Source organism: Lissotriton helveticus, chromosome 2_1, assembly GCF_964261635.1.
Source record: "Lissotriton helveticus chromosome 2_1, aLisHel1.1, whole genome shotgun sequence".
In the NCBI taxonomy this organism is placed as follows: Eukaryota; Metazoa; Chordata; class Amphibia; order Caudata; family Salamandridae; genus Lissotriton; species Lissotriton helveticus.
In genome coordinates, this window is record NC_136059.1 from 1852309911 (window position 1) to 1852322396 (window position 12486).

Sequence of the window (12486 nt, forward strand, 5' to 3'; positions counted from 1 at the left end):
GTTCAAAGCAGCTGCTAAACATATGAACTAGGGTCGCTGGACCCTGTGAGCAACGTGGGCATCGATCGGTCTCTCTTTTACCCCACGCGAAATGTTTGGCCGGAGTAAAGTAAAGATCGTATATTGTTTTAAACAGCTGAGCCTTTAAATTGCTGGCCATGAACAAATTATTACTCATATCGAAGACTTTACCTATATCAATATCGGGGTTGTTGAGTTTCACCGCCCATTTAGTTTCTGTTTTCTCAATATCATCGTTAATATTAGTTAAGAGTATATCATGGAATGTTCCTATCCTAGTTTTTGAAGTGGTAAATGCTTCTATTAAGTCAATCTTTTGGAGACTGATTGAATCACTTTTAGCTTTTAATTTAGCGTGAAGCTGAGCAAATTTAAGAAACTCCCCTTCAGAAAGACCAAATTTTATTTTTACATCATGAAAAACAGTGTGTGAACCATTTAACCAGACATCCTTAACTGTTTTTATACCCAATCTTTGCCATTTCTTTGCCGTGTAATCAAAATCAAGACCAAATGTAATAGTGGATTGGAGCAAAGGCGTATACCGCGTGATTATGCCTATCTGCATATGTTTAAGTACCTTATTACAAATTATCCAAGCACTTTTTAAGATTTCACCCTTGTTTTGTTTATAATAGCTAGCTTCAGTCTTTCTTAGTAAGAGGCCAATGGCTTCTTGACTAAGTGCAAGCTGTTAGATTGAGGGGATCGGGGTAGTAGTTGTTCCGGTACCAAGAGGTGGCTCTAGAACCATTGGTTTTAAATGTTTTAGAAAAGCTGCCCAATGATACAACGTAATATTTGGTGCCGTAAGCCAACCCCTGTTAAATGGCATGGATAAGTAGGAAAGTGAACGTCTGATTTTCCCATATTGCCACACAAATTTAGACATAAGTTTGTTAATCAGCATAAGTATTTTAGGATCTACAAATAGAGGAATTGTTCGAAAAAGATATAAACATCTCGGCAGTATGTTTATTTTCAGATAGTTCACCCTGCCAATAATGGAGAGGTATAATCCATTTACTCTATCCAGATCCGTCTTGATCTTATCTATGAGTGGATCAAAATTGTTTTTACTAGGGTCTTGGTATCAGTAGACGTGATCACTCCAAGATAAGTAGCAGTTTTGGCTCTTCTTATGTCTGTACATAGAGTGTTATCGGTACACAATATAATGGTCTTTCCCCTGTTGAGAGAATAACCCGAGTAGTTGCCATATTGCAAGGACAACAGTTCAATTTTGTGCATCGCCTCCGTCGGGTGAGATGTTAATACCGTGATGTCATCAGCGTATGCCAATACTTTTGTTTCATATTGGTTACAGAGAATTGGCTTAATGTTATTACTTTCTAACAATTTAAGAATGAGGGGATTAATGTATAGGGCGAAGAGCAGGGGCACGCAAGGACACCCCTATCTTGTACCTCTTGCAATATTAATATATCCGTATTCTGAACCTAACAATGATATTTTTGCTTTAGGGTGTCGATACATGGATTTTATAGATTTAAGAAATTTAGGGCCGAAATTAAGACGTCCCTACCTCGAGACCTTAGGTCCCGACCCCTGCGCACAATTGCTACAAGGATTTACCAATAATCTACCATCAACATTATATGCACATTAAAACCAAAAATGATTTGCTTAAGTTTGAACATTTATTTCGAAACCATAAATATTCGCTAGTTTAACTTTTAGTAGTTCATGAAACACAAATTGAATAATATACATCTCAAAAAGTCATTTGTACATGAAAAAATTCATTCAGACAATTTCTTCTGTGCTTTCTTGGAGATGCTCTATGCATTTCGGGTCACACCGGACCCTTCATCAGGAGAAAGTACCATTTAATCCATCCTAGATAGTACGCTCGTAACCGCAGGACTTCAATAGTCTAATGCCTGCTGCAGAGCTTCTCAAAAAACTTTCGTCTTCATCAACGCCCAAAGGGATCAACAATCGTAAACCCGGATCTTCCAACTGCAAACTTCGCAACCGCGGCCGCCTTTTGAAGTGCTTAACTAATGAAAAAAAAAAAAAGGTAAGAAGGAAAGCGAAAAGTTGCAGATTAGAGGTAGTAGAAACCTGTAGTAGTGCAAATATTAATACATATATAACATCAGCTAAGATATGTTAAGCCATCGGTTACATTATGAGAAACGTTTTCTTTTTGTAGCAAAACAATTACCACCTATTTAAAGATACGCGAGTTTAATAATCTCATTAATATTCTGATATTTAAGAAATCTGATCTAGATAAGCCTTTGCTTTGATTTCTGACTGAAAAAAATTTGTGAGGCCGCCATATACAATTTTTAACTTCGCGGGGTTGTTGAGGTAAGCTTGTGCGCCTTTGTCTTGAAACGGTTTGATCAGAGACCGAAGCCGCCATCGCCTCTCCACAGTGACGTGGCAGAAATCCGGTCTTGAAAAATAGGAAAAGTCATTGGACAGTACTTTGTGGTCAGGCCTAGCTTTATCGGCCACGATCTGTCGTTCCAAAAAGTTCCCAAAATAGACTAAAATAGCTCCGGGATATATCCCAGGTTTCGTAGGGCTATTAAAGGGCATCCGGTGGCCTCGCTGGATTTCTGCATTCAAGTTCCAATCTTTAAGGACAGGAAGGGACTCCTCAAGCAGTTTAACAACAAAAGCACGGGTGTCGCTCCCTTCGAGTTTCTCCGGGACGCCCAGAATGCGGAGATTATTACGACGTTGCCGATTTTAAAACTCCTCCAACTTCTACCTAATATCAACAAGTTCGGCTTCTTGAAACTTAACTCGCTCGGCATTCAAGGTGGTTTCTTTCTCATTTGTCACAACCCTGGCTTCCATCTCAGTCACTCTTTCACCTATCAGAGTACAAGATTTAGAAAGTTTCCAAACAACTCCTTGCATTTTACGGAGTGCGGCTCGAGATCTCTTACTGTCTTGAGCTGTCTCTTCTCTATGAGCCGCTATGGCCTGCAAAATAGTCTCTACAGCTGATTGAGATACCTCCGAAGTTGATGAGTTATTTGGAGTTACAGCTGAATGTGGCAATGAGTTCAGGACCTTATGATTTTCCTTTTGGCCCTTCTGTAAAATCCTAGTTGTGGATTTAGGTTTGACTCTGATTGTATTGATATTTGAGTCTTGCTCATCAGAGCTATCAGCATAGGAGCTGAGCCCACGTTCAGACTCAGATTCTGCGTCTAATGAACCCTCCAAAGAATCCATTTCATCCGTCCACTCCTCCTGAACATTTATGCCATTCTCATCAGAAAAAGAGTAGAACTCGCTAGGCTCCTTGTCTTTTTCTTCAGGCAAGTAAGTCTTTGAAGAATTTCCCTGACACTTTTAGACCCAATGAGTGGCTCCCAACCAGCAGATCCGAAGTTAGTAGATTGTTGGGGGGGGATGTAATCAAAAGTTCGGGAAGCGGTAATGGTGTTGTATGGAGCCCAGTGGGGGACATCTGAAGGGATTGAGCTGTCCCAGGCGGAGTTGAGTCTATTTATACCCCCAAAACATTTTCCCCCACCCCTGATAAAGACATACATTGCCCCTCTGACTCTAGAATCTGAATAGTAGCAAATGGAGCTTCCAATATAACAGGGAGAGGAATCTGAGTTGTTTCTTCTATGCTACTTACAGTTTCGATGTCCCCTGGAGGGGGCTGTCCTGAAACAGGGGTTGCACAAGTGGAGGTGGGGATATCTCCAGTTATATCGGTCGGTAAGGTTTCTGAGGATTGCACCAGCTCAGGCTCTGATACCTTAGTGGTAGTAGGAGATACGGTGCCGATATTTTCTTCATTAGATAAGTTATGTACTGCATTGTTGATAGTCTCTTTTGTCACATTTTTCTTGGACCCACTCTGAAGTCCTTTCTTAAGAAATAGGTCCAAAACAGTGCCACCGGTTGAATTTAGTTTCCTTCGGGCAGCATGTAGGTCTTGTCTTGCTGTTAAGTCGGCAATAGTTTGTTGCTTTCTCATCTTGGATTTGCCGGAATTGGATAATGGGTGAGCTCCTTCAGCTTCGTCAAGCAGTTTCTCGAGTTGATCATGTTGCGGACGTTCGGCTTCTTTGCGAAGTATACGAGCAGCCTTAGCAACCCGTGCTCTGGTTGCTGCAGCGGAGGCAGCGGTCTTTGCCAGCATATTTTCAAACAAGCCTGACCCAGAGTCAGAAACTTTCGTCTCAATCAGCGTGGTAGTTGTCTGGGTCAGAGGGACTGCTCCGCAGAGTTTCGCTGCTAAAAGGTTGAAAACACAGTCGAGGGAACAGTCCGCCTTAACAATGTTTCCGTGGTTAATTAATTCGCTGAAAGCCGAGCGTGGGTAATTGTGCAGCGGAATCCGGATTTGTAGGCGAGGCCCGCCCTGCCGTGTGGAGCTTGAGGAGCAAACTGCAACTGGGATTGGGAGTGTCGGAGTGAGCACTCGCGGCTCTACGGTATAGCTGAGCGTGTCTCCCGGGGTGCTGGAAAACGGGAGCTGCTCGTAGGGCTCGTGGATTTCGAAGAGTAGCATAGAAAATTTCTTTCGCCCTGACCAGTTCAGTAAAGGTAGGTAGGAGTCCAAGGCTGCAAAGCAAGTAGCAGAGGCTATCGCTATCCCTCTATTGCTTCGCTAACATACAGAGCTGAGACGTAGTGCTGCTTTCACGGTCTACGGACAGACCGCCATCTTGCCTCCCTTCAATTCCTGATCTGATGATGTTTCCATTGGAGGGTGTAGGCGGAATGTGTTCTAGGGTAGGTGGGTTGATGATGCCTCTTTTGTATGTTCTGGGTAGGGGAGATGGACTCTGATTTACAGTAGATGGGGGAGTGAGTGACGTGGGTAGGTCCTGTGGGGCTTTGGGAGAGGAGATGGTGTGTGTTTTTAGCGTGAGAAAGTATTTGTCAAATAGTTTTAGGTCTTTGTTAGTGGCTTAAATAAGAATAATGCCATTTTTGTTGGATGTTATGTTCAAAGTGGCTTTGAGGTTTGGTGTGGGAGTTGTTATTATCCTGGTTCCGTAGGGTATATTTTTATGGACGCGAATGGTTAGTAGCTTTATAAAGGTAGACCGCCATTTGGCTTTTATTCTTGTAAAAAATATGAGGTTATTGATTATCGCGCCATTCTTGGCGTTGAAGGAAGGGTCCGGAAACAAGATGTCGGGGTTTTCTCTAAGGAGGTTATGTTTGAAGGTTTTAGTGGCACTTTTAGATAGGTTGGGGGTAACTAATAGAGTGTGGCTGTTTCCTTCATGTATCATATGAGGTCCATCCATGATGTGGTAGGTCCTGGTGTCTTACCTCCTGGGATGTGGTAGGTAATTTAATAGAAGGTGGGAGCCTAGTTTGCCATTTTGATTGTGTCGTTGGAGATGTCCACCTGCTTGGGGGGTGGATGAACTGTCTGTAGTGGCTAAACTGTTGGGACTAAGGAACCCTATTTTTGTTCAAGCTTCAGTCACCTTACATAATAGATATAAAACTTGGCACTGGGTAGTCTTTTCGCTTACTTCTTCCAAATTGTATTGATGATTCATTCAATCAGTCCTCGTTTGATCGGTCATGACTACATCAGGGGGTCAAGCATATACTGGTTCGGGTGAGGGAGACTGCTGTGTACCTTTAGGTTAAGTTAAAGTCAGTCCTCTTCTTAAAGTCAGCCATGAGGTTTGCTAGAGAACAATTTGTTTAATTGTCAAGTAAGTTGAGCATATTTTGCTGCTTTCTGTTTGACATATTATATAAACAACAAGGGACCCCAATAACGTCAGCGAGGGACCTTGGGGAGCTTATTATACAAAGACAACAACGGTCCCAAGCAAGGAGACAAAAATGAGTAGGAAATAAGTATAGACCCAGTCAGTTCTATATTGGTGATGACATGTCCAGCCGGACAGAGGTCTTCTAAATTATTTACTTAATTAGGAGTTTTAGGACAACGTAATAACCTTCAACATTTCACTGGTGTGGGGCACAAGCCTGTACCCAACCACACAAATACATAGACACAGACACAACAGGACAGGGCTTACAAGGCAAGAGCAGCAGTTTCTGTAGAAATCCAATCATACAGAAAAATTCAATAGGTACCATTACATAGCATTGCATAGAAATTCATTACACGAGTATATGGTACTTAGGTCGACGGCATTTCGGTCCCACTACTAAATAACGGGGACCATCATCAGGACAAATCAATAATTGCCTTTCAATATAAGCCTATTTTGCCACAGAGCGTGGAGGTGATAAGCTCACAGTGGAGCATGAACCAATTCGGGGCCAATAGGGCCAAGGTCTGGAAAGGATTGGCAGGGACTTTGTCAATAGTAACGATTGAGAAATTAATTTCGTATGGACTCGGGACCATAGGTCGGGAGCAAGCGTAGTGCTTCAGTTCAAAATGAGACCGCACTCCGGATGATGCCGGTGAGCGCCGAGTCGCGCTGAGGTCATGGAGCCAGGGGGGGCCGGGTCAGTCGGCTGTATTCGAGTTCCTGGCTGGCCCCGAATTGGTTCATGCTCCACTGTGAGCTTTTCACCTCCACGCTCTGTGGCAAAAGAGGCGACCTAAGTACCATATACTTGTGTAATGAATTTCTATGCAATGCTATGTAATGGTACCTATTGAATTTTTCTGTATGATTGGATTTCTACAGAAACTGCTGCTCTTGCCTTGTAAGCCCTGTCCTGTTGTGTCTGTGTCTATGTATTTGTGTGGTTGGGTACAGGCTTGTGCCCCACACCAGTGAAATGTTGAAGGTTATTATGTTGTCCTAAAACTCCTAATTAAGTAAAAATTTAGAAGACCTCTGTCCGGCTGGACATGTCATCACCAATATAGAACTGACTGGGTCTATACTTATTTCCTACTCATTTTTGCTTTCTGTTTGACAGCTTGGTGCCATTACCATATATTTGCATGTCTGCCACTGGGATCATGTCTCCCCTGTCAAACCACTATCATGTAGTCCATCCCAGATTGGCAAAGTATTCTCCTTGACAGTAATCAGAGGCTGAGGAGACATCCGACATGTAACATCAACTTTTCCTGTCCTATTTATCTCCTTCTATGTTCTGAATGATACACATCGGCAAGGCTGGCTGAAGTGAACATACATATGAAGAGCCAAAAAATGCTTCTGCCAATTTTCGGATCCATGTGTTGAACTTCATTACTACCAAATTTCACTATGGTAGCTGACTTTGATGATTCTCTATACCTACATAATTCACATACCATACTCAGCAAGGTATTGCCATACTCAGGCCCTCTTAAATGCTGACACCAGGAAATGAGTATGCTACGTACATCTCAGTTTGTGCATACTTGTTCCCTAAGTTAGGTGAGTTCTGTACCTGTCAGTGCTGCTGAGTGCATGATATTGTTCACATATCTTCCATGTATCCCTAAGTTTAAAATTGCATAATTGAACAATAACACATATGGTTTAGATTGAGATATGTCTCATTCAGGCTAGCATATCCTCGGCTACAGTACCATGTGAGCAGGCTCCAATCTGACATACATTGGTCCTCTCATACCAGAGGCATGTACTATGTGAGTCTCATATGTAAGGACAGCTCCAGTGGCTCTCACTTCAAAAACTCCTCCAAGAGGCCATGCAAAGGCAGCATGTGGGGTTTGCTATGCATTCAGATGTATGTGGTCAGTCAAGCCAATGCAAAGTACAGCGTAGCCATGGTGGACATGAAGGAACCATAACTTTTACTTAAGAAATGCTGTTTGAGATCAGTGTTATTTGTATTGTCACATTCAGAGTTAGCTAAGCAGTGTAAGCCAAGGCAGGCCTCATTAATGCTTGACAACTATGGGGAGGTATGTCAAGGTGGATCATCGGCACATCATTATTGGCCTTATTTCCAAGGCCCTTGCGAAGCCAGTCCATGACTTTTGTTTGGGAAATGTTTTTATTGAAAACATTAGCAGGGCATATGACGAATAAATGGTACATACATTGGGTGTTAATGAGAATTATAGATATCAGTTACAGCATGTCCATCAAGAAAGCCAGAAGAAATAATTGCATCTCCGTTGGTACATCCCCAGAGTCCCCCTCTCCCCTCCACCTCCTAATCAGACTCACTCTCCCCATCCGGCACCGGCGGATCATACAAACAACCTCTATATTCATTCCAGGCACCCCAAATTTTGTCCCATTTCCGGGGTCATCCACGGTGCAGGTACACCACTCTCTACGCCATCACAGCCGCATCAAGATCCATGCACCAGTCTGTAAGTGTAGGTACCTCCCCAGATCCCCAATATTTGGCTAGATTTCATTTGGCGTACATTACACCCAGTGTCACCCAATCCTGAGCGGGGTGGATAAAGTCGTTCGGCTCCCATATGTTGAGCAGGCAGCATTTTGGCTCCGGGACAACCGATTCCCCCACCACCTGTGACACGGTTCTCATGACCTTAGCCCAGTAGGCTATTATCCGGGTGCATTGCCATATGGTGTGAAAGAATGTTCCCTCCCCCCTGCATCCTCTAAGACAAAAACAGTGCGTGGCCCCCCCTATGGCGTGTAAGGTGACCCTGGGGTAATACACATGATGAAGTATCTTTAGCTGTACCAGGCGGAGTCTAGAGGGTATGGCCACCTATCGCGGGGAAGACAGCGCTGTCTGCCAGTCCGTTGCGTCAAGTTCCCCCAAATCAGTAGACCAACTGTGCTTTAGTTTCAGTGGTGGTTCCGGTAAGTTATTGACTAGTTTGTGATATGTAAATGAGGTCGCCTTCTTGGGCATGTGTTCAGTAAGTAGTCTGTCCTCCAGCCAGGTGGCCTCAGGTATGTCAGTGTCTGGTGGGAAAACCGATCCCAGGACATAACTAATCTGCAAATATCTAAACTTCTCGGTGGGCGCCAAGTCGTACTGGATCTGAAGCTGGTCAAACAGTATTAAAGCACCTCCCTTGCATAGGTCACCCACCGGGGAGATACCTTTCAGGTCCCATGCCCTGAACCCCTTGCTATTGCAAAGTCTGCCCAGCTGCCGTGCCGACCAAAGTGGAGTCATTTGAGTAATAGTATCTTTGCATTTAAGACGGGTCTGTGCCGTGTACCAAATGCTCACTGTGTGCGCCATCGGTCCCAGGAGGGATGAGGAGCCACCTTTATCATACAGTGAGGAAAGAATTCCTGCCACTCCCAGCTCATACCTGTCTGCCTGGAATGCCGGTTCTGTTTGGGGCGTATGTCACCAGTGGTTTATTATTTTTAATTGGGCTGCCCAATAATATATCTGAATGTCCGGAAAGGCAATACCCCGGTCGTACCAGCCCCTGACTAACTTGCCACATGAAATGCGTGCCGGCTAATTACCCCAGGGCAGGCCCGGTATTAATGCTTCTATGTTTTTAAAATACTTTAAGGGGACAGGAAAAGGAGTATTCTCCAATACATATAGTAGCCGGGGAAGCGTCATCATTTTATAAAGGGCTGCCTTGCCCAGGAGGGTCAGGGGCAGACTATGCCAGTGTTTCCCGTCATTACGAAACTGCTCAAAGGGGGCCTCTAAATTTTTAAGGAGGAAGGCACCCGGACTTGGCGTCACCCACACACCCAGATATTTAATAGAGTCGTCCGTAACCTTTAGAGGGCAATCCGCCAGAAGCAATGGGGGTGGGCCTTTAAGGACGAACAAAACAGAGTTGGACCAATTGATGTTATACCCGGATGTCCGACCAAAAATGTCACGAATATTCAAAAGTACTATGATAGAGCGTCTGGGGGAGGACAAGTATAAAAGCACATCGTCTGCATATAGCGAAATGCGCTCCTCCCACGTCGCAGTTCAGTTAAGTCCCTTAATCATGGGGTCCCATCGAATCCAGGCTGCCAACGGCTCCAGCGCCAGCGCAAAGAGCAAAGGAGACAATGGGCAGCCCTGGCGTGTGCCCCGACCCAATGAGAAGTCCCGGGAGATATGGCCATTGACCACCACGTGTGCCAGAGGACCTGAGTATAGTAATTTCACCCATGCACAAAATTTGGACCAAAACTTAGATGCCTTAGGACCGCGGACAAATAAGGCCACCATGTCAAATGCCATTCGAGCATCGAGAGAGAGGATAACTGCAGGCTCCTGAAGACACGGCATGCGTGCCACTACTGCATGTACCCGCCGAAGGTTAAGTGCGGTGTTCCTATTGGGCATGAACCCGGATTGGTCTGGATGAATCAGAGTCTCGAGGTATGGGGTTAGCCAGATGGCAATCAATTTGGCCAGAATCTTAGCTTCGGCGTTAAGCAAGGATATTGAATGGCATGATGAACATTCATCTGGGGGTTTGCCTGGTTTTGGCACCGCAACTATGGTAGCCATTCGTTGATCCCGTGGGAGTTCCCCCGCCTCCAAGCTATTTGTGAACATTGTCAGGAGATGCGGCGTGGTTAAGTCAGATGTACGTTTATAGAGCTCAATGGGGATCCCATTGGATCCCACAGATTTTCCGGACTGCAGAGAGTGGATGGCAGACAGTAGTTCATCAGTTGTGAAGTCAGCCTCCAGGGATAGGGCCACCTCTGCTGACAGAGCAGGCATTTTAATATCTTTAATGTAAGTTTGTGCCTCCTCCGTTGTCATGTGGCAGTTAGAAGTGTAAACCTGTTCAAAGTACCCAGCCAAGGTGTCTACTATTTCTGCAGGGGTGGTTACGAGTGTACCAGTCGAGGTGCAGAGTTGAGCTATTGTTCTTTGAGCTTTTTCCCTCTTGTCTAGCCAAAAGCTTGCCCGCCTTGTCCCCTACCTCATAGACAGTGTGCCGTGTAGCCCTGAGCCGCAGTTTAGCCTGCTCACAGTAGTATTCTTTAGGCGCACATTGCTTAAGGCGTAGGTGTTGTGCCGTCTCCTGAGAAGGGTTCTGCTCATGTCATGACAGAAGTTCGCCCAGTTCAGCCTCCAGTACAGCTAACTCGCCTTTCGCCGTACGTTTGTGGCCCGTTATGGAGGCGATTGCCTGCCCTCTCACCACCACAGGATTTATATGCTTCTCACAAAATACTAGGAGATTGTACAGAGGACACATTTTCTTGAAAATAGTGTTTTGTGACTGCAACAATGTTTTTGCGGATCTTTGGGACCTGCAAGTAGCCTGGAGAGATAGGGAAAATACGCTCTCTCAGGCTGATGTGCACCGTATAGGTCAGGGAGACGGGCGAGTGGTCCGATATGCCGCGAGGGCGAATCTCAACATCTGTTAAGTGGGGCAAGCTGTCAGCAGTGAGAAGAAAGTAGTCTATATGGGAGAGGCTACTATGTACTCCTGATTGAAAAGTGTAGCGCCGCTCAGTGGGGTGTCTGAATCTCCAACATCCGCGAGACCTAAAGCATCAAGGAACCCAGTCATATGGGAACCACCCACTCCAATTGCTCTACATGGGTAGTGGTCCCTGGCGCCGTCCAGTACTGTGTTAAAATCGCCTCCCAAGAGCAGCTCTCCCTCCGGTAGGCTAAGTAGGAATGCGCTAAGTGCCGGGAAGGCCACAGAGTGGAGGGCCAGGGGGATGTATACTGACACAATATTAAACCGCAATGACATGATATGGCCGCAAAGCGCCCCTGAGTATTCGTCCAAATGTGATGTATAATCAGTAGGAACTGTTTACGAACCAAGATGCCCACCCCACTAGAGCCCGATGTGAACTCTGAATGCGCAACCATTTTGTATACCCAGCGATCCATAGCCTTGCGTGTTTCTTGTAATAATGCCACCGCTGGCGCATTACGCCTCAGTTACTGCAGCACCAACCTCCTTTTGATCTCATCCCCCAGACCATGCACATTCCAGGTAAGCAACATCAAGGGAGACACCGGGGATATCAAGGGGCCATCAGCACCAACTCCAGAGCACGCTGACCCTGTCTCTACCGCCATGAGTAGTAGAGCGTTTCAAACCAACCCCAATGCAGTGCACCCCTACAACAATACCAAGCATACTGTCCTTCAATCTTTGCCCTGAACATAAAAACAATGAAACCTCGAACAAGTTGTATAAACCACCCTACCCCTCCCTCCCCCCATCCTGCCTCCCTGCTTGACGGAATTACAACTACCCGCCACCCCAACAAAGCAGAGTGCTTAGTACCCATTCCCAGTCTTCTACGATGGGGGTGAGAGAAGACTGCCCCAGCCCCCCTACAGCCCATTACACCGACAACAACAGTGACCCAAAACCCCTTTCAAATATCAGTAAAGAGAACTTAAGAGGAATATTCTTACAAGAGTCTTTAAATATCATCTCAGTGGGTCCTCCCCAAAAAAGACATATCAAAAACTACCTGAGAGTGGCATCTCAAAGTGACTGTATCAGTACATCTGCATAGCATACCATACAGCGTTACCAGAGAGGGCCCAGCCCCGAGGAAGGAAGGCCTCAGTTCCCCCATGAGGCCTCAGTGTCAGCTCCTCACATTCAGCATGCCAGAGTTGGAAGAAACGTATTCATTC